The sequence below is a fragment of the Diabrotica virgifera genome, chromosome 4 (assembly GCF_917563875.1).
Source record: "Diabrotica virgifera virgifera chromosome 4, PGI_DIABVI_V3a".
Classification (NCBI taxonomy): Eukaryota; Metazoa; Arthropoda; class Insecta; order Coleoptera; family Chrysomelidae; genus Diabrotica; species Diabrotica virgifera.
The window spans coordinates 32,927,701-32,949,010 of record NC_065446.1 but is presented as its reverse complement, the minus strand read 5'-3'; the positions used below and the strand labels follow the sequence as shown (position 1 = coordinate 32,949,010).

Genomic DNA, 21,310 nt, shown 5'->3' with positions numbered 1-21,310 from the left:
GGTGAAGCAGTTTGGACGAGAAGGACCTTTCGCTACATCCTAGGAGGAAGTGTGAGAGAATCGAAGGCTGCGCACTCCAGGAAGAAGAAGTAAATAAGAAACAAAAAGGTTAGTCAGAATTTGTGTGAAACGGAGAAAGTTTGTTTTATATCCACACCATATATTTGTTTATTTTTGTATTGAGCATTTCTACAGCATAATTTATTTATTCCAAAATTTAAAGGAGAGATAAGTAATCAATTCAAAAGGAGAAAAGTAAATTTTAGTATTTTTGTAAGAATAGTCTGTATCATGCTATGGTAGGCTAGACTGACAGAAATTCCCATGACAAAAAATAACTTCGAGATAGAACTAAACATCATTAAACAAATAGCAGTAAACAACGGCTATAACGAACAAACAGTTAAAAAAATTTTAAACCAAAAACCCCATAAGAAAGCCCAGAAATTAGTGTATCCATCACCACAGAAAGAACCCAGTACCTTCTGCTCTCTCACATATACTGGCAAGATAACAACAAAAATAGCCAGATACATAAAAAAGAAAGGAATAACACCAGCTTTCAGAACTAACAACAACTTAAGCAAATATATTAAGAACAATAAAAGCCGAAAGAGAAAGCAACTACAGAGTGGTGTGTACAAACTAACTTGTGGTGACTGTCCGAAAACGTACATCGGTCAAACTGGCAGAACTTTTGACAAACGGATAGCAGAACACAAAAGGGCATTCAACAATAGAAAAACAGACACTTCTACATACGCACTTCACCTTCTAGATCATAAACATTCCTTCAATGAAGAGTTTCAAATTCTGCATATTCAAAATAAAGGCCTTAAGCTATCTTTTTTAGAATCTATGGAAATTAATAAACTGAAAAATACAGATATAATTCTGAATGACCAACTCGAGACAAACAGCTCCCCACTCCTCAACCTCTTCCGTTGAAGACTTAAAAAAGCAAACACATTGTAAACTATATCACTTGAGAAAGGCACTCTGCCGAAACAGCTGTAGTCACTTAGTTATAATAAATTTTGTGGAAGTATAGAAAACAAACGTTTTCAGTGTTTTATTGTTAGATATACAAAAAAAATATTTACATCCAAAACAGTGTATTTTTTAGATAGTAATATGTTAGTTTGTTATGTACATATATATTTAGAGTTAGAAATACAGAAAAAATTCCTCTGATTGAAAAAAATTGTTTGTTTTTAAAATTAAATGTCTGGCTAATTGTCTCAGCCAAGGCCATCAAATTCACACAAAAAAACTGAGGGAGGCCTATGTCTAGCAGTCGGCGTGATTGCCTGGTTGATGATAATGATGACGCAGTAAAAATTTTGATACCCACGAGATCGTATGCCTTTTCTTCTGACTTCCCCCAGATATTTCAGTTAAAAAATAGCGTCCAGTAATTTTTTCCAATTTTTAATGTTTCGTTTTCCTGGGTCATACAGAAGTATAAGTCTTATGAACCCCTTTAGCTTTTGGTAGACGAAGAAAGTATTCTTTGTTACTCAGCTGCTATTTCAAAGAAGTAGAAACGTTTTATACGATATGTTTTATACACTACCAAATGTAACTGTACCAAAAAATGAAAATCGTGTAAAAAATAAGTATGGGTGTCATCACATGGTGATAAGCCAACAGTGACCACTGTCTTCCATCGCAGAAGACCATGATGACAGTTACGACCATTGCTGCGTTGCTTGCGCTAACGTTTACAGTAGTTTCTGACGAAATGTTAAGAATAAATAATTCCAGACAATGGCAAATGTACATGAAAATAATTTGTTATTTCAAAATGTGGCCGTGAAAGCCTATTCTTGATCATAGTAAGAGTAACTCAAACGAAAGAGAGAACAATAAAAAATACTTACGCAACGTGGTTTAATCTCTTAAAGATCTGCTACTTGGCCACAAACAGGTACCTAGGTATAGAAGAGCACGTCTGAAGTTTACTCTGTCACTTACAAGGAGGCCCTGTAAAAAACAAATATCAAATAGAATTTATTTTATCAAGAATGAATAACAATTTTCAATTTCATTGCAACACGAAACTACAGCCGCATCTTACTCCAGTTCAATCAGAGAGTGCAGCAAGCACCTCTACCGGTTTCGAAACTGATTAGTTTCTCATCAGGAGGCACATATGCTGCTCTCTTTGACCCAACTAGGACAAACCCTGGCGTGCAGTCACGGATTTCAACGAACGAAATGGCAGGGATGCCCTGCCAAATACCAAAAATATATTTTGGGATACCAAAAAAAAGTTTATTATTAGTAAGCTGAAAATTTGTTAATAGCTTAACGGTGTCTAGTCGGACAAACTTTGATGTATGGGAACACTGGAACAGGGGAAGTTTTAATTGTGGAACGTGTCATTCTGACAAGTTTATGATTGTAAAAACTAGCAGGTTGTTTTTAAGTTTATTCAATTGCAAACTTTATATAATATAATATGAAAAATGTTTGTCCGACAAATATGTTAAGCATTTTAATAAGTCCGACACGTAGAACATGTCAAATGTCAGGAATTATATTGGTAGTAAATAGCAGTCTGATTTTTGCATGAGAGTTTAATGAAAGGGCAACAAATCAATTGAAAGTTCTGTACTACAAAATACATGGAACCTTTTCGTAGTCTGACGTTCGAAACCTGTGACCTGTTCCGTAATTAAAACTTCCCCTGTTCCAGTGTTCCCATACGTCAAAGTTTGTCCGACAAGACACCGTTAAGCTATTAACATATTCTCAGCTTGCTATTAATAAGCTTTTTTGGTACGCAGGATCCAGGCCTAACAGGGTACCTACTTTTTTGAGAGTTTGAGACTTATAAGTAGAAGGGTTGTTGATACTGATAATGGCCTAGTAGAATATGCTACTACATTTTTTTGAAAATTAACCACAATTATGGTTAAAAATATTTGGTTTTAATTATATTTAATTAATATCTGATTATTCTGTAAATAATGAATAAATTACTATAATAATATATTTATATATAATTAAATTTTATTTTAATTATACTTAATTATGTGGAAACAAGATTAGACAATATTCTATAGTAGCAGTTAATTATTTAATTTATTTTTATATTACTTATTAATTTATTTTTCTTTCAAAATACATTATAATATTATAATTATAATATACTGATTTTAATCAAATTACTTTTATGATTCGTTTCACTCTTTTTGGTCAATTTAATATTGAAAATCACTGAAGTAAAATTATCATTTCATCAGAGTTAAAGAAATAAATATTAGACTTATAGTCTATTATTAACCCTATGAGAGCTAAAATGAAATAAAACGTTAAAGGCGTATGTTGTCAATATATTTATGGTCAATGACCTCTAAATACAAAAAAACCGCGGAGCGCAAACATTTAACGACGTTCTACATTTTCGGCAAAGAATTAAGGATTTGCATGAAATTTTAGTATGTTATAGTTTACTTCAAAAAACTAAGACTTGATTTTTTAAAAATTGTTTTACCGTGCCCTTTAATTACTATTAAGGGTCAAAGTTAAGTTTTAACATGGGCTCTTATGGGAATTCTTAAAAAGTTAATAACTTTTGACCCAAATTTACGATTTTTAATTATGTGATTTAATTATTAAATGTCAAAGTGATTAATTTAAAATTCAAATTGAAAACATTAATTATAAAAAATATTAGTTGGTCCAAGCTGTGGTATATATTTTTACCTTAAATATACTTACGTTTTAAATACTGAATTTAAGTTTTTTTACTGTTCCGCAATATGTAATTATAAATTATTCTAATAATCTTAGCGCCATCTACACGATAATTGTGGAAGTATCCGAAGTAAGAAATTCATATTTTAACAATAGAACGTCAAAATGATTAGAAAAATCTTAAAAAAATCGATTACAATTTAATTACTTTTTTGCGTTGTAAATATTAAGCGATAACAATTAAATAATAAATTTAAAAATTACCGGTGAAAGTTGAATTAGTAATCCGTTAGGAGCGCCACCAGCGAAGCTCAGAGCGTATAAATGCATTGTTACCAACTTTCGCTTGCATATAAGTTTCCCCTCCTTTCCTCTGAGAGGCATGCCCCGCAACGAAGGTGTAGAACGTCGTTAAAGGGGTGCGTGTTTGAGAAAGGGGTCAATTACTCCTTAGGCACAGGGTGCATTAGGGTTATTTCTATGCACTTTTCGTATACACATCTACAGAAAAATTGTTCCAAATTAAATGTACTATCAAAATGTCACATTCTAATGACTAAATATTTTTTTTACAAAAATATATTCAAAAAACGAAGCAAAAAAACGTGAAAGACAGCGATTTTGTTTTTTCCACAGGGATATAGATATAGATATATTCATTACTTCACATAAAAAGAAATCTTATCCTTCCTCTTTAAATGTGACATTGGGCAGAAGTCTTAGGGATTTATAGTTTCCGAAATATGATTTTTCAAAGCTTGTCACTCAGAGCATTTTTGGGTAATTTCCCCTATTATTTCGCAAATATTTAACTTTTTTCTACGCAGTTTTAGGTATATGCAGTGGTAAATTTAATATAAAGAGAAGTCAATTACCTTAAAGTCAACTATTGTAGAAGGTTGTACGACTATTTTTAAGCAAGATATGGGATATGGTTCTTTAAAGTTTTATACTTCCAACGATTTTTGATATTCTTTACGATCATTTTTTTTTAATTTCTCATTATACCTTCTTTTCTTGTACATTTAGCATATTACATGTTATACATTGCTGAATAAAAAAGCCTCAAAAATACTAATTTAAATATGAGTTTTTAAGCCTTGAAAATGCGTATTTTTGCATTTTTCAGATTTTAAATCGCCTATTATAACTCGAAAACTATCAACTTTTGAGAAAAATCACAAGATACCTTTATTGTTTAGAATGACCCAAAAAATTTCTTCGTTTCAAAAAAGGTGATCCTTTGTATTTGTTTAAAAATATTGTTTAAACAATTTCTGCCCAAAAATTCCGCCCGACACCCTTCAGATTTGTTTAGAGGGGACATTTTTGAATAGGAATCCACAAAGAAACCGAATCAGAAATTTTTTCAGACGGGAGCGGTCTCACCACATAGACTAATACAAAAAATGCATTCTTAAAGTGCATCTCAAACAGACAATAAAAAAAAATCAGAACTCATCAATTATCGGCGGAAATGAGTTTAATTTTGTTACTCGGGGTTTTTGGGATCGCTGAAAACGAATATGACGTCATAAGTGATCTCCGAAATACCTGGGTACATACTGTTTACCTCGTCATTAAAATTCATTAAAAAATTAGTCAAAAATCATTACTCGGGGGTTTTTGGGGCCACTAACGACGAATATGACATCGGAAGTGATTTTCGGAGTACTTGGTGTCCAGAATACCTACTGTTTAGCTCTCTTGTGGAGTTTTCGGCAAAAAATTTATTAAAAAATTAGTCAAAAATAATTAGGTACTCGGGGATTTTTGGGGTCGCTAACGACGAATATGACATCGGAAGCGATCTCCGGAATACCTGGTGCCCAGGCTACCTACTTCTTATGGAGTTTTCGGCAAATTTATTAAAAAATTAGCCAAAAATCATTATTCGGGGAATTTTTGGGTCACTGACGACGAATATGACATCGAAAGTGATCTACGGAGTACACTGTTTACCTCGTTTTCTGGAGTTTTCTGCAAATTCATTAAAAAACTAGTCAAACATCATTAGTTACGAGATAAACAGTAGGTACCCTGGGCACCAGGTACACCGGAGATCACTTCCGATGTCACATTCGTCATCAGAGACCCCAAAAACCCCTAAGTAATGAATTTTAACTAATGTTTTAATGAATTTGCCAAAAACTCCATAAAACTCCATAAGAAGTAGGTACCCTCGGTACCAAGTACTCCGTAGAGTACTTCCGATGTCATATTCGTCGTCAGCGACCCAAAAAACCCCGAGTAATGATTTTTGGATAATTTTTTAATGAATTTCCCGAAAACTCCATAAGAAGTAGGTACCCTGGGCACCAGGTATTCTGGAGATCGCTTCCGATGTCATATTCGTCGTTAGCGACCCCAAAAACACCCAAGTAATTATTTTTGACTAATTTTTTCATAAATTTTTTGCCGAAAACTCCACAAGACGAGGTAAACAGTAGGTACCGTGTGCACCAGGTACTCCGGAAATTACTTCCGATGTCATATTCGTCGTTAGCGGCCCCAAAAACCCCCGAGTAATGATTTTTTAATAATTTTTAATGAATTTGCCGAAAACTCCACAAGACGAGGTACACAGTAGGTACCCTAGGCACCAGATACTCCGGAGATCACTTTTGACGTCATATTCGTTTTCAGCGACCAAAAACCCCCGAGTAACAAAATTGAACTCATTTCCGCCGATAATTGACGAATTCTGAATTTTTTTATTTTCTGTTTGAGATGCACTTTAAGAATGCATTTTTTGTATGCAGTTTTTCAATATTATATCATGGCTCCGGTTCACAAAGTTTCCTGACGCATTCACGAATCGAATCCAAAAAGAATTATTAAGATCCGTCTTGTCCTTTTTTTTTCGGAGGTTCAGTGCTTCGACTAAAAAGAAAAATGACAAAGACTACATGGAATATATGGTTAGGAAACTAACTAATTGAACAATGCTAGAAATGAGGATTAAATACCTATCAATTTAGAAAAGAAAAAATACCTCTCAATTAGCGCTGAAGTTGAACAACTCGATATCGACGACAATCAAAAAATAATCCATGTGATGAATATAAATACCCGTGCGTCTTCGTAGTTGAAAAAACGAACGAGAAATAGAACATCGAATCATACAAGCACGAAGAGCTATAGCATGCCTAAACGGAGTTCTATGGAGTAAAGAAATATCAAAGAAAAGAAAATGGAACAAAATTATATGGGACAATGGTTAAAACTAGCATACTGTACGGAGCCGAGACATTGAGAATAACAGGGAAATATAAGAGAAAGGTCGAAGCCACGGAAATGGATGCCATCAGAAGATCGATGAGAATATCAAGAGCCGAAAGAATAAGGAATGAAGTAATAAAACAACAAATAAGTATAGAGGGCACTATAGTTGAGGATATTGAGAGAAAACAGCTCATATGGTATGTGCATGTGAGCTGAATGGGTGATGAGAGATTGCTTAAAAAACTATAATGTGGCAACTCCCAGAGAAAAACTAACGAGCAAGACCACCACAAAGCTGGAATCTGGGAGTTGGAATAGCGATTAGCACTCTAAATTTAAATGAAGAACTAACTCAGGACAGAATACAGTTGCGTTTTCGAGTCGGACAACGGAGTAGAATTATGTGTAATCCATTTAGTAGTTTTTTAGAAAAAAATCCCAAGAATACCTAGTTATACTGAATTCGCTCTACCGAGATTCACTTTGACGCATTCGGAATAGGAAACATACAACACAAAAATTCCTACCTCACACTATTAACTGCTAAAATCAACTTATCTTTCATTAAAAAAAGAAGAATTATTAGAAATAGTGGGAGTGTCTACTAATCTCATAAAATTTTGTGGAGTTTATTTCTACCAAATATTTTTATTTTGTCAATAAATAATTTTCTCATTTGTTATCAATACATTATAATGGTGTAAATAAATAATTATTGATTGGCGTAAGGTTTATGTTATTTTTATGTCTGTTTACTATTAATAATATTGGCTATGAGCAGGTGCGTTGGTTGTGCAGTAATTTCCAGTCACTTCTGACAACTGAACTTTCGAAAAAGAAATTACTAACGTCAGTGTCAAAGTGAATCTCGAAAGAGCGAATTCAGTATAACACATTTTTTCAACTTGGAAATATGTTGGTAACACGAAAATGAAAAATTCATTGAAAAGTTACCAATAGACAAAAGTATTTATTCCTTCTAAAAAAATGTTATTCGAAGCGATGCGGGAAATTGCTTTTGTTTTAAGTCATTTCTTAATAACAATTTTCGGCCCAATTGAAAAAATTTTGAAAAGTGCATTTGAACTTTAAACAATATTTTTAGAATCGAATAGAAAAGGTTTGGTGCGGTAGAAATGGACAAAAAAAAGTTTCTAAAAGTTTTGAAGTTTTTTTGGTGTAAACCGCAAAACGACTTTATGTATGCATCCAAAAATATAGAAAAAATTTTATAATCCCAATGGGCGCTAATAATAGTTCAGAGAAATAGGGAAAAAAATATACTGTTGGTGACACATCCCCCTCCTGGCGGAAACTAAAATTTTGGGGTTGTATGGACATCTACCATAATAATCTATATGTTTCCTGCAGCCGATTTTGATGATATACATAGTTATAAACAAATAAAGATCAAAAAACGCTAAATTTTCGCTTTTTTCGTATATTACCAAAAAGTTAAGCACTTTAAACAAATTTGAGTATAAGAAACTCATAAATCGTATAAAGAAACTTCAATATGGCGTTCGCTGAATATGTCTATCCTTATTGGTTGCTTAGAAAATTGCAAAATAAAAAATAAACTTTGGGTTTTTATAAATATTCATAACTTCTGTAAAAATTAACTTAGAACCTTCTTATTCCACGGAATGCTGAGACTTCTGGTGCTTAAATCATACCCTAAATTTCAAAGCAATTGGTCAAATACTTTAAAAGTTATTTAATTTGATTTTTCCAAATTAATTTTTTTCCACACTATAAGTCAGAAAATGATGAAGTTACAGTAATGCTTTGGATAGTTTATGAAAGAAGAAGATTTACTCTATTAATTTAATTTAAAAGAAATGACAAAAAATAATTCTAAATATTGCAAAATTAGTTTGCAAGAACATGTGAATTAAAAAAGGGGGGGCTAACTTCGTCCGTAATTGTCCTAAGACAATTGTTTTTCTTTCTAAATGTGTATAAAAATTCAGTCGTTCTAAATATGAAAAAATAATTTTTCGACGGTTAAAAAGTTATTCTAATTGTTTATAATTAAGCAAAAAATCGACATGTTTTTGCAAAATAATTTTACACTGTTTAAAATTACTCTTTGCCATTTTTTTTAATTAACTTAATAGTATAAATCAGCGATTCTCAATCTGTGGTACATGTACCACTGGTGGTACATTTCATTACTTGCGGTGGTACACAAAACACACAAAAAAAAATTAAAATAGTAGTACTTAGTAAGTCTTCATAATACATTATAAAAATACAGGGTGTAACAAAAATACAGGTCATAAATTAAATCACATATTCTGGGACCAAAAATAGTTCGATTAAACCTAACTTACCTTAGTACAAATGGGCACAAAGAAAAGTTACAGCCCTTTGAAGTTACAAAATAAAAATCGATTTTTTCCAATATATCGAAAACTATTTGAGTTTTCTTATTGAAAACAGACATATGAAAATCTTAAAAAAATATATAGTGAAATTTTATGGGGGTTTTGTTCCTTTAAAGCCCCCCCCCCCCCAAACTTTTGTGTACGTTCCAATTAAAGTATCATTGTGGCACCATTAGTTAAACACAATATTTTTAAAACTTTTTTGTCTCTTAGTAATTTTTCGAAAAGCTAGTTTTTATCGAGATATTTTGAATATTTGTCAAATCCACCACATATTATTATTTGTATACTGTTAAGTATGATTATTATATAGAGAGCCGATAATAATATGAAAATTTATTTGTAAATTAGAGATTGAGGTATATTTTTAACCATGTTACAAAAAAAGCCACATCTCGATAAAAGGTGCATTATCGGAAAAATACTAAGAGGCAAAAAAATTTTAAAAACACGGTGTTCAACTAATGGTACCGCAATAATAGTTTAATTGGAACGTACACAAACATTTGGGGGTTTAAAGGCACAAAACCTCCATAAAATTGTTTTGTAAACATATTAAAAAAGAAGTCGCATCTTGATTAAAACTGGTTTATCGAAAAAATACTAAGAGGCAAAAAAGTTTCAAAAACATTGTGTTTAACTAACGGTACTACAATAATAATTGAATTGGAACGTACATAAAAGTTTGGGGGGGGGGCTTAAAGGAACAAAACCCCCATAAAATTTTTATGGGTGCACAAATTTCACTATAATTTCCTGCCATAGTAATGCCGCATATTCATTTTCATTAAAAAATCTTCAATAGTTTTCGATATATCGGAAAAAATCGATTTTCATTTTGTAACTTAAGAGGGCTGTAACTTTTTTTGTGTGCATATTTGTACTAGGGTAAGTTAGGTTCAATCGAACTTTTTTTGGTTCCAGAATATGTGATTTAATTTATGACCTGTATTTTTGTTACACCCTGTATATGTGGTACCAAAAATAATAAAAAAAAAACTGTAGGTGGTACATGACTCAAAAAGTTTGAGAACCGCTGGTATAAATGATCTTCTTTGATAAACTGTCCGAAGTATTACTGTAACCTCATAATTTTCTGACTTACAGTGTTGCAAAAAAATAAATTTGGGATAAACAAATTAAATAACTTTTAAACTATTTAACCAATCGCTTTGAAATTTAAAACATAATTTAAGCACATGAATTCTCAGCATTTCGTGTAATAAGAATAATTTCGTGTAATAACTTAATTGTTACATAAGTTATGAACATTTATAAAATCTCAAAATATATGATTTATTTTGCAATTTTCTAAGCAACAAATAAGGATAGACATATTCAGCGAACGCCATATTGAAGATTTTTATATGATTTATAAGTTTCTTATTCTCAAATTTGTTTGGAATGCTTCACATTTTAGTAATAGACGAAAAAAGCAAAAATTTACCGTTTTTTTGACTTTCATTTGTTTATAACTATATATATATATATCATCAAAATCAGCTGCAGGAAACATATAGGTTATTAATATAGATGTCCATACTACTCAAAAAATTTGGTTTCGGCCTGGAGGGGTTGTGTCATGGGAAAAATCTTATTTCTCTGGACTATAAACACAAACTATCAATTACTTGCCGAAATGAGAACAGTCGTTTTCAAAACATGGTATTAATAAATCTAAAGAAAATTTACAATGCCCTTTTACCTCCAAATTATACAACAATATTTTCCTGGTTATCAGTTAGGGTGAGCGACCGAGAGCAGCAACAAACAAACAGTACCAAAACATACAACGCGTTATCACATCAAGGTCCACCACTGGCACTGCTGCAACTGCAAATGATATTTTGGTATTTCTGAAAATGCATCCGATCGCGTGAGCAGAGAAAAGCGAACTGACGATAATAGAAGTGGAAACAGAATTTTTAGATAACGAGGTACTAGCTTTTATAAACCAAATAATTTGTTTAACAGTTGCGGTAAAACCTCTGATGGTTATGATGAATGTTAATGAAGCATGTTTTTCTGAATTGCAACTGACAATGGATGTATCAAGTTGTATTTAATTAGGATTTAATTTTACTGAAAGTGTAAGACCGGTTTTATCATTTTAAACATATCATTTGCTTCTATTGCTTCTATTAATAAAGTCTAAATTTGTTATTTTTTCTTTTTACCCATGGCTTGAGACCATAATCAACATAGTCCATGTGGTGAAACCTCTCCCGTCTGAAAAAAATTCTGAATCTGTTTCTCTGCGGATTCTTGTTCAAATAGATTCCCTGTAAACAAATCAGACGCCGAGCGACATATTTTGGTAGAAATTGTTCAAACAATTTTTTAGACAAATTTCAAGTCACCATTTTGCTCTGTAAAACGTTTTTTACGTCTTCTAAGTACCTAATTCTAAACAAAAGAGGTACCTAAACATTTTCCTCAGAAGTTAACAGTTTTCGACTTATAATCAATTAAAAATCTGAAAATGCGAAAATTCTCATTTTCGAGGGCTGAGAACTCATACAAACCCATATACCCCAGGCTGTGGGTGAAAAAACGTGAAATAATTCAGGAATTTTTGAAACATATCAGGTGTTGTAAAGGATGATGCCAGGAATAACTTCTACTAAAATGTGACAAAAATATTGTGAGCTTTTTTTGTTATTGCGATTTTCATTTGTTAAATTTGCAATTTTTAAAGATTTTTAAGTTTGCAGCTTAGGATATTGATTCTAGAGAAAAACTTTTTAATAGAAAGTTGTAGTAAATTATTCAACCTACAATTTGAGCTATGGTAAGTTTAATTTCGTTTATTGGTTATTGCAAAACAGCCCGCGAAAGGTCCAAAGTGGCCGTTTTTTACAATTGCGTTATTTATTGTACGAATAATTTTTTTTATTTTTTAAAGCTTTAAAATGGAGATCTTTCAATTCCAAACATAAAAAAATATTGTAAGGCCGGATTAACGAATTTGTTGCTTAGATATTATAAATTGTTTATCCCAAGAGGTCAAATGTCGAAAGCTATAACTTTTTGAAAAAAAATCGTAGAGAGTTGGTGAAACATCCACTCTACTTATAAAGAGTTATATTTTCATATTTTGATGTAAATAAATGCGTAAAACATTGTTAAACCTCTAATTTTTGGGTTTGAAAATAAGGGGGCAAATTTCGTTATAAACATTTAGAGCTGAAGCGGCCCTGTACATCCTATAAGTTTTTATCTTACCGGTTATTGTTGCTGAAGATGAAACGAATATTGACAAAAAAATTAAAAATTTTTACGACGAAGCGGCCCTGTACATCCTATGAGTTTCTAACTTACATATTATTGTTACTGATGACGAAACGAAGATTTATAAAAAAATAAAAATTTTCTACAACTAACTGAAGCCGAGATAATTGTTTCTTTTTTCTTAAATCGTAGTGCCTTTATTTAAAACAATTAAGAAATTATTTTACAGTCATTGACTAAAAAAAGACTTATATTATCTTAAAATAAAAATTATTATAAAATATATTTACATGTAATTATTAAAAATTATTTTTAAAATCGGTGCTTTTGCAAACGCGGCCGAATTTTGCAAATCGCCCGGCTCGCTTCAAATCCGCGTGCTCGGAAAATTTTTACGAAACTTGTATTAAATTTTAACCGAAAACAATTTAATAATATTACCATTATAATATACAGTCTATTTACCACTGTACTTGTTTTTCTTGATAAAATTTTTTATTTCATTAGTAGTTCCAAAATGACACAAAATCTAGGCATCGGATAAAAAAGTTTATTTGAAGAAAGTGTAATTTTTGTTCTTCTTAATGGCTCGTTTTTTTAATATTGTATTTAATTACAGAGTAATTTCCACATATTAATATATTTTTCAAATTGGGCTCTGTAGCGCCATTCTTTATTATATTACGAATACATGTGCCAAATATCTCGAAAAAATATTCAAAATTACAGCCGCAATCTTGGAACGCGTTTTGGCTACCTGTTGATCGCTACTGTTTCACCTTAAAATAAATATTAGTACCTAGGAGGCAGTGGCGTAGCGTAGTGGGGGCGACAGGGGCGCCCCACTTCGGTCGGCACTTTTTAGGGAGCGGCAAAATTTAACAATAAATAATAAAAATATTTTGTAAATATTTGAACCATTTTATATTTTTATCGCAACTACAAATTCGGACCGATTACTAATAGGTCTCTGAATCCCGCGTATGAAAAAAAAGTTGATTAATAGCAAGCTGAAAATTTGTTAATAGCTTAAGGGTGTCTAGTCGGACAAACTTTGATATATGGGAACACTGGAACAGGGGAAGTTTTAATTGTGGAACAGGTTAAAAATTTTGAACGGTCAGACCACGAAAACGGCACATGTATTTTGTCCGACAGAACAGACTTAAACTGTCCGAACAGAGATTAAGCTCTAAAGCAAAAATCAGACTGCTATTTATCACCAAATGGGCGTTTTAATGAGTGGAACATGTAGAATATGTCAAATGACAGGAATTATGTCAGGTGATAAATAGCAGTCTGATTTTTGCATGAGAGTTTAATCTCTGTTCGGAGAGTTTAAGTCTGTTCTGTCGGACAAAATAAATGTGCCGTTTTCGTGGTCTGACCGTACCAAATTTTTAACCTGTTCCACAATTAAAACTGCCCCTATTCCAGTGTTCTTATATATCAAAGCTTATCCGACTAGACACCCTTAAGCTATTAACAAATTTTCAGCTTGCTATTAATCAACTTTTTTTTCATACGCGGGATCCAGACCTATAATTAACTAACGTGTATACCTAATGCAAAATAATGATGACTGTTCTCGCCGAAAAGTTCTCTATAAATTAATGTATGTAATGTATAGTATACATTAAATAAAAATAACTAAACAAGAGGGCGGCAACATTGTCTTCCGCCCCGGGCAGCCGACACTCACGCTACGCCACGGCTAAGAGGTGGAGGCAAGAAACTAAAAGAAGAAGAAGAAGAAATTAAGATTAATCATAATTATATTTACTTTACCTTGCCATCTGCAAGTTGTTTAATTATTTTTTTAAGATATGGCCATGAAGTCTTGAACTAGGCCAGGAACCGAAGCTTTTCACCTGGCAATAATTCAGAATTCACTTTTTTCAGAATGTATCGATTTGCTTGAAAATTTGAGAATAAGTAGTGGAGTAGTCCAAGGATCAAAATCTATATGATACCAAAAGGCGCTTTTACCATGGGGGTGGGATGGAAATTTTTTATTATATTTTGACTGCAAAAGTTGATAAAAAGATTTATTCCAAGCAAAAAATTTTCTGTACATTTTTTTGATAAAATTAATAGTTTTCGGTTTATTCGCTATCGAAAGTGTTAGTTTTGTATAGAAAAAATCAATGTCTTTCGATATACTCATTTACGATTCACTCAATTTTTCCCTTAGAAAAATTTTTTTCAAACCAAGTTCTTAGAAATTAAATAACCTATAATTTTATATTGAAAAATTTTTTCATATCTCTGATTCTAATCTTTTTATTCTGAAGAAAATAGCATTTTTTACCAAACTACAAAAATTCGTTATTCGTTTTAACTCCAGTTTTTTAAAAACTAATCATTCTAAGCCAATCAAACTTCTAAAATCTATTAATAATACATATAAATAAGAATAAATAAGGCCAATGACTAAAAACACCGCTAACTTACATTATTATGCTTCCAATTGTATTTCTCCTTTTTTTTTCAAAAAAATATATTGATTTTTTTACCGTAACTTTTTTATTGTTTATCTTATAAAGTTTACTAAAGAATAATTTTGAAGGTTTTTACAAGATCTATAAGTCTATTAATATTAATATTTTTAAAAATCCTCAGTCGCAGAAAGGGGTGACTTTGAAAGGGTTGGTAAAGGTGGTTTTTGCAAGATTTAATTGTCAAGAGCTCACTCAATTCTTGCCACAGAAAAAATTTTTGCAAACCAGGTTCTTGGAAATTAAATAAGCTACAATTTCATATTGAAACATTTTTTAGTATCTCTGATGCTAATCTTGCTATTCTGAAGAAAATGCCATTTTTTCCAAATTAAAAAAATTCGATATTCGCTTTTAACTCAATTTTTTTTTAAAACTAATTATTCTAAGCCGGTCAAACTTCTACAACCTATTAATAATACATAAATAAAAAAGACCAAAGAAGGTTGGTTAATAACTAATTTTAATTAGGGTGGTGATTAAGGGGTTGCTTGCGATCACTTTTTCGCTGAATAAAATGGGGACTGACATTATTTTCATTATAAGTTACTTAATTTTTTAGTTAGAGACTTTTCTTTATTTTTGAAGATAGATATTTTTAAGTACTTTAAATTAAATTCAACAAGTTGTCCTCGAAAAATGCATAATTTTCCCGTCTTTTGACTTTGAAACTGCAATATTTTTAGCATTTGACGAAGACGAGCCAACATATAATAAAGTCTAGCTCGATTACTATTGGTCTTAAAGAAAATTAAAAAAACGGTTTTGTTTATTTTTTCAAAAGGTACATTTTTATTAAGTGAAGTTGTTTTGATAAAACGAAAACTTTTGGAGTTATTAGCAGAAAACTTATTAAAAATATTGATTTTTCAATATAAATCTAACACATTCGATAGCGAACACACATCGAAAACCATCAATTTTAGCAAAAAAATGTATAGAACGTTTTTTGCTTAGAACGAACGGTTTTACCAACTTCTCCGATTAAAATATAATAAAAAATTTCCACCCACGAGATGGGGTGACAACCACCCCCATGGTAAAAGCGCGTTTCGGCATGATATAGATTTTGATCCTTAAACTATCCACTACTTATTCTCAAATTTTCAAGCAAATCGATCCATTCTGTAAAAACCGCGAGGTTTCGTCCTATTTTCAGCTTCATTACTTTGACTAAATATAATGATTTTTGATGTCTCTAAACTATTAGTATGATAGAATTGATCCAAAAGATGGCACAACCCAGACATTAAAAGTGAAACTTATCCTCCTACACCAAATTGTTCTATATGGTCCACATAATGTTCAGAAAAAAGTCACACCATTTTGAGCGTCGGGTTTGGGGGGAGAGGGGGAGAAATCGGTAAATTCGTAGTTTTTTACGTTTTTCGTCAATATTTCTAAAACTGTGTCTAAAACAGGTAGTATAGTATAATTGGGCCAAAGAAAAGCCTAACCCAGACATTAAAAAAAAAATTTTCCTCCTACACCAAATTATTCTATATGATCCACATATGATTTAGTAAAAAGTTACACCATTATGAGCGTCCGGTTTGGGGGGGAGATGGGGAGAAGTCGGTAAATTAGTAGTTTTTTACGTTTTTCGTCAATATTTCTAAAACTATACTTTAGCGTAAACAATGTTCTACACAAAAATGTTCTACATAAAATTTAAAACAAAAAAGTTTCTATACATAATTGTCATAAATCAACGGTTCCAGAGTTACGGAGGGTGAAATGTGGAGGTTTTCGATACTTTTTATATTTTTTGGGCAATTGATGATAATTTTGCGTGGTGAGCTTGCGTTTCTTGCGTTTCTTCAAGGGCTTATCACTAACATATCATCGGCCACTGAAATAGCAAATTTGATTTATAAAACACAATCCTGTTAAAGAAAATCAGTAGGGAATTGCCCAATAAATATAAAAAGTATCGAAAACCTCCACTTTTCACCCTCCGTCACTCTGGAACTGTTGATTTTATAACAATTATGTGTAAGACCTTTTTTGTTTTAAATTTTATGTAGAACATTTTTCTATGGAACATTGTTTACGCTAAAGCATAGTTTTAGAAATATTGACGAAAAACTTAAAAAAAAAACTACTAATTTACCGATTTCTCCCCCATCTCCCCCCCAAACCGGACGCTCAATGTGGTGTAACTTTTTACTGAACAATATGTGGACCATATAGAACAATTTGGTGTTGGAGGAAAACTTTTACTTTGGATTTTTAGGTTAGGCCTTTTTTGGACCAATTATACTATACTACCTCAATAACTTTGAAACCGTTCATTATAGAAGGATTATGCATAGAGCCTTTTTTATTTCAAATTTAATGTAGAACATTTTTGTGTAGAAGGTTGTTTATGCTAAATCGTATAGTTTTAAAAATATTTAAGAAAAACGTAAAAAACTACGAATTTACCGATTTCTCCCCCCTCTACCCCCCAAACCCGACGCTCAAAATGGTGTGACTTTTTTCTGAACATTATGTGGACCATATAGAATAATTTGGTGTTGGAGGATAACTTTCACTTTGGATGTCTGGGTTTGGGTCTAGTTATACCATACTATACATATAAAAAAAAAACAAAAAGGTTAATTCTGAGCAGAGCTAAATTTTTTATTTGAATGAAGCATAAATTACTAATGTCTTATAAAGTAGCCGTACGCTTCATAGAACTGAATTTCTCCATGGGCTCTCTTAGCTGTTACGTATGTATGTTGTCCTATCTTTATTTTTACATATTTTTATAATATTTGGGTTAAACACAATAAAGATTATTTTTTATATTATTTGATATTTTTATAACAAGTTACAATGTTGCAGCCTCAAAATGATAACAAAATATACACACATAATTCTTTTAATACAGAACTTTGTACGCACGTAAAAAGTTATACTTCTATTATAATATGGCAGGGGTGGCCTAACTGCGGCTCGCGAGCCACATGCGGCTCTTTGAAGAATTGCTTGTGGCTCTCGATGAATGTACCCGAAATCCTTTTCAATTTTGTGTTATTATTTAAAAAAATTATTATCGTTCCATATGTGTTTCAGAATGTCTTTTAAATTACTGAAAACAAATATGAAAGACCAAATGCAACTTTGTAACAAATTCCATTAAACTAGAAAAACTTAACGAGTAAATAAAAAAACTAGAAGGAATATTGACCGAAGTCCAAACTTTATTTCAAGGCTTAAAATATTTTAAATCGTCTCCATTTTTTTCTGATTTCATTAGAAATATACATACCTAGTCCATAAGGTGAATTTTTTTATGTATTACCAATATATGACTGGTGAATTAAAATTAATAGAGACGCAAGAAGATCAAGCTCGAAAATAAAACTATAAGTCGATGCCGATTATCGAATTTTGGAAATTTGTACCAAAATCGAAGTACATACTCTAAATTAAAAAAGGATGCTTGTCGAATTATTTCCATATTATAAATAACGAACTTGTATGGACCATTTAATTTCATATGGGCCATATCAGTATTAACTAACCAGAATCTGAAAGAATTACTGAGAAGTGCTACCACAAATTATTCACCAAATTTTAAAGAATTACCAAAAGAAGGAAAACAAATGTTGGACAGGGAAAGGAACGAGAACATTAGAAACATGCTAAGACAGGGACCAACAGAGAGAAAAAAAATTAAAAAAGAAACCTGAATTGGTTTGGACATATAACTGGAATGAACGAGAACAGACTAGTAAAGAAGGTGACAGATACCAAGATACAGGGGAAAAGAAGAAGGAGCAGACCTAGAAAGAGGTGGATGGAACAAATCCAGGAAATCGGAACCAAGAGACGGAAAACAGCGCAACAGGTAAAGGAAATGGGAAGAAGGCCGGAAGGCGTGGAAGAAATGGGTAAAAGATGGATAGGTGATAGCAAAGTTCGACTCTCTTATTGAGCATAAGGACACCGAGAAAAAGAATAAGGAAAACAAAAATGTAATTAAGTTTTACTATTTCGTAATTTTATTTGTGTTTTCAATAAATAAAAGTTTTTACATACGCATTGTACATACCTTCTTTACATACTTTTTGAATACGTTTTTAATAATTGCGGCTCGCGAAAAATTTTAACTTATGAAAAGTGGGTCTGGCTATCAAGGAGCTTGGCCACCCCTGTAATATGGGATATCAACGAAATCAATATAATTTAAACAGTTTATTTATATTTTATTTAAATATGTATTAAACTAATTTTAATACTTATTACTTTCCAAAAATTTTTATTAAAACAATACCAAAAATTTAAAAATAAAAAGTAAAACACACACAAACACATTAAAAAATGAAACAAAGAAATGAATTTCTGAACAATAATTGTTGGCAAAAATGATAACTAACTACGTATTTTCTGAAAAAAATATTACATAATAAATATACTTACAATCATAAAATGTATATAAAAAATAAAAAAATAAAAATTTGCATTGGGGATCGAACCGGCGTATATTAGGGTTGTTATTATTATATTATTGTTATTATTGTTGTTATTATTATTCCATATTACTATGGAATCTCTAACGCGAGAATTTCTGGAATCTATGGGATCTCTAACATGCTATGATTTTTTGTGGCGGATATTCTTGAGTTGGGATTGATTTCATGTAATCGAATGAACTATCTTTTAGTAAAGTCGTCCCAGGAACGCAACTCATCATTATTGGCAATATCATTTTAAAGTCGTCTACTTTAAAATGTATAATACGTGTCTGAATTGCCGATATAAATGAGTCAGATTAAATAAATTATTAGAAGAATTTTTTACTAAGCAACAACATTTTTGTTTATTTAGTATTATTTTGTATTTTGACAACGACACCCGACTTGGGCGTCGAAACGTTAATAAAATCATTTTTAGATAAAATTGTGGCTTATTTCCCATTTGAATATACTTGATTATAAAAATGCCACAAGAAAATAGCTTCAGAACAACATTAGGGTTGTTAGCTTTGAAATCAAAGCAGGTTAGAATTTACCCACTTAGACGCACGAGTGATGTGGCAAGATACACGAACTGAACATTTTAAACTTTTTGACATTTGATTATTCTCTTAATTTAATCAAATTAGTTTGACTTTTAGGGAATTAAAATATTAAAATACAACAAAACATAGAGTAAGAAAACAATATATTAGATAAAGATTGGTAGAAATTTTCTTGGTAATCAAATTAGGTATGTCAATCAAATCATTACCTACTAGGTAGGTACATTTTACATTTTCCAAATAGGTGTGTAATTTTTTATTAAATACTGAAACATTTACAATTACGTACCTGTTGCTTTTAAAAACTATTTAAAAAGTCACTGCAATTATAAACTTGCTTTTGTCTCTGTCCTCACAACCATAAAAACTAATAGGTATACACAACATTATTTGTTTACCCATAACCTCCATATTGAACATGAATTATTGACAGGTCATTGTAGTTACCCAATCAGAGCACGTTTAACGTTTCAGCTGCGCCCAGGCCCAAGACTTTTGATGAATTCGCGCACATATACATTTACTCCCAAATGCGCCTAAAGAAGTATAACTTCAAAAATAAAAATGTCCATTTTAGGCTAAATACAAACTCTTCTCTGATACAGAGTAATACTCCAGGAAACGAAACATTTAAAAATCCAAAAATTACTGGACGGTGTGTATCGAAATTTTTACTGCGTCATGATTTTTTATTAATAGACCAGGGCGGGTCCAGTTTTGAGGTGGATGTGAGAGGTGGCATTCGGATTTTTGCACATAAAGTTAGGTGACAACTTCAATAACTATAATTGACTTATGCTCCTTCTCAAATATGCCCGGAACATTAACAAAAAAAATTTAAATATTTAAAAATTTCGAAAAATATCGATTTTTTTCTATTTTCATTGCTTATAACTTAAAAACGATTCATTTTGGAACAAAGTCGTAAGGAAGAAAATAAATATAATTGAATTTTGTATAATATACCACTGGTTTAAAATGTCTTAAAATATTACCCTTCCTGCAAAATAGCAATAAATGGAAAATAAGGGGGCAAAAAAGACTGTTTTTATTCAATGTTTTTCAACCACTTTGGTTTCACTTAGAACCTTCATAATTCGCTTAGAAAATTCTTAGAACATACTTAAACTGTCCACCAAATTTCATTAAAATCGACCTAATAGATTTTGCATAATAATTTTGCAATCTAAATTTTTTTAAAACAGTTCAAATTTTTTAAAAACTTTCTGAACAAAAAGTAGACCATT

The 21,310-nt window shown here is 31.3% G+C and overlaps 1 protein-coding gene across 5 annotated transcripts in view; it reads right to left on the bottom strand.

Annotated features, from left to right (window-relative positions):
* The window catches only part of LOC126883484 (sodium bicarbonate cotransporter 3), a 362,811-nt gene that overhangs the window by 278,154 nt on the left and 63,347 nt on the right, over positions 1-21,310 (bottom strand). For 4 of the 5 annotated variants that reach the window (XM_050649070.1, XM_050649073.1, XM_050649074.1 and 1 more), the window contains exons 1-2: positions 11,026-11,212; positions 1,884-1,986 (exon numbers count right to left, since the gene is read on the bottom strand). The gene's annotated coding sequence lies outside the window, so the exon portion shown is untranslated. Of the gene's footprint in view, positions 1-1,883; positions 1,987-11,025; positions 11,213-21,310 lie in introns of those variants that run through there. The other variant, XM_050649071.1, reaches the window with a different exon arrangement.